At 39.2% G+C, this 2,691-nt stretch overlaps 1 pseudogene; it reads right to left on the reverse strand.

Moving 5' to 3' along the window:
- Window positions 1-978: 978 nt before the first annotated feature.
- LOC117394495 (putative nuclease HARBI1) lies at window positions 979-1,923 on the reverse strand (annotated as a pseudogene).
- Window positions 1,924-2,691: the final 768 nt, after the last annotated feature.

Here is a 2,691-nt window from a genome sequence, read left to right on the forward strand (position 1 = left end):
AATACATCTTAAAAATAATGGAACACATTATCCATGGTTGTTTTTATTGTATTTTTCATGTTTTTATATAATACTTTATTAATAGCATCTATCAGGTAAAGAAAAAGAAAAAAAGCTGTTTGCTTGCGAGCACAATTAACTCCTGATTTTGCAACTGATAAGAATTAACAGTTCAACCTAGAAAGAAATGTTATTTGTCCAACAAATATATGCTATACACCCGCATGTGAGTGCATGTTATTTAGAAGTAAAAAAAAGGAAACTGAAGCTTACATATCTTTTAATGTCAAAGTTTAAATTAAAGTTTAAACCAGGACCCTTTTAGTAGTTCTTTACAAAGGCATCTCTCATTGCACATCCAGCAAGTCAATCCTGCTGTGATGTTAAAGGTATATCATGTGGTGTTCTTGAGGCTCTGGGAAATCATCATTCAAGTGCTGTGCGTATTTTGTGTTATATGTTGTTTGTGGTGTGTTAATGTTGGTGTATAGGTATTGGTGCATGGGATATAATGGGTCTATGTGGAGCACAGGTGATTTAAATGTACATTTGTAATGTATTTAGGCACAGGGATTACACAGATAAAATGTGTATTAGTATGTGAGCACAGGGAATGCACAAATGAGTTCACGTGCTGGGATTCAAGTGAATAATTAATTAGTAATTGAATCCTGGCACAATCGTATATATAGGTTGTGTGTTCGGGAATGGAGAACGGGAGAGAGAAAGTAGGGAGTAAACTTGAAATTATAAAAAGAACAATTGCTATACGTGCTGGTTTTCAACCAGCACTATACTTGTTTGTCTGCTCGTCCAGTCTGTTTTGTCTGTCTATGTTCGTTTGGCCATTGTGCCCTTTATTTTGAGTGTTTTGTTTGTTCAAACCTTTTATTTTATTTGTGTATTATTAAAAAGTGCCACAGCGCCTTTGCTCTCAAGTCAGCTGTGTCCTACCTTGTTTCTGGTCTGACGTCACCCCTACAGCCAGCCTGTCCACACCTCCCCAGTGAATGGCACCATGCGCATGATAGCAATATTGTGCAATACAATGCATGCTAGAATGATGTTGCATGCACGTGGCGGATCCACACGCAGGCAATTCAAACAAAACAAGTGAATCGTCTCTTAAGCACCCCATTTATGCGTTCTATTGTGCATCTGGTTTTAGCATGGGCACTGTTGAAATGCACCTGCGCTGTTGTGTTGGTACTGGCAAAAGGCGTAATCAGCCATGGTAAAAGTGGATAGGCGCTGACACCTATTATTACACCATCTGGTCGATTCCTCTGGAATTTCTGGTAGATGCCACTCTCTCTCAAGATTCATGAGTCATGAACAGAGCCTGGACATTTCACTACACAGTTAATTATCTTAAGATCTGCATCACCTATCAGTTGCACTCAGTTGATGCTGTGATGTCCTTTTCTGTTGACAAACTCCCATTCACATTCATAAGGTGCCTGAATATGCACATGCGTGCAATCTACAGCTCCGATAGTGTTAGGCATATTTGCCAAAGCAAAAAAATTGCATTTTGTGAGAGCAATTGGCTGTGGTTCGCTAGGAAATGTAACAAACTGATTTATAAGACAAGCCAAGGCAGAGGAAATGTTCTTTACCACAGCACTAACAGTGGATTTTTGAGCACTCATGTTGTCACCAATGACTTGGTAAAATTCCCCAGATGCAAAGAAACAGTGCAATAAGCATCTGTTTTTCTACAGAAAATGCATGGCTCCTTAAAGTAATGTGTTCAAGATTTGGTCAAACCAGGTCTGCGATATATCTAATATCATGAAGGCCAATTCGGTACCGTGCGTAAAGTTCATCATTGGTGTATTGCTCCAGTTGTGTCGGTCGCTCACTATATATTCTCTTTCGGTATTTTCTACGTTGGTGGAGATGGTGAACAACTGAGTTCATGACTGCTTGTGAATGTGTGCTTTCTTATCAAAAACAAGGGAGCTGCTTTTTCTTTACCTTCATATCCCCATATATACACTGAAAGGCTTATACAAGTCCACGCCCCTGATTTGTCCCTAACTATCTAACACTTTGTTTTTATTGACATCTTTCCTGCTGTAGCCTATTAGAATGAAATTCTCACATAACTCCCACCATTAGAGGGCAACTGGCAATAATGTACATTAATTGTATTAAACAGCCTATTTAAACAATAAAATAAGTAGCACACACTATGTTAGCAAGAAGTCAAATATGGAGGAAGAAGTGGTTGCTGTTACTTATAGTAAAGGGACAAATTTCACTGTGTCGGAAACACATGCTCTCCTAGAGGAATCAGAAGTCATTATGCTGTAATTGTGGCTAGTTTTAGTGGCAGCGCAGCTCAGGGTAACTCGGGCAACACTGCTAAAGACGAAAATGCAGCTTGGGTTGATATTTTAAAGTGAGTGAATTCCACCGGGTCTGGCCAAAAAAGAACTTTGGATCAAATTAAGTTAAGATGGAAAAATTTAAAGCAGAAAGACACTAAAAACAACAGTCAAGCCATATCTCCCCAAACTGGCAACAAACCATATTGACATGGGGATTTCACAGATTTGGGTTTAGATATCATTGGAGGAACAAGATCACAGGCCCTCCATGGAATATCCTCAGTCACTAATGGAGGCGAGTCGGAGCTGTATCACAATGTGGACAATACAGGAGGCAAACAGTACTCCACCTGTG

This window comes from Acipenser ruthenus, chromosome 3 (assembly GCF_902713425.1).
Source record: "Acipenser ruthenus chromosome 3, fAciRut3.2 maternal haplotype, whole genome shotgun sequence".
In the NCBI taxonomy this organism is placed as follows: Eukaryota; Metazoa; Chordata; class Actinopteri; order Acipenseriformes; family Acipenseridae; genus Acipenser; species Acipenser ruthenus.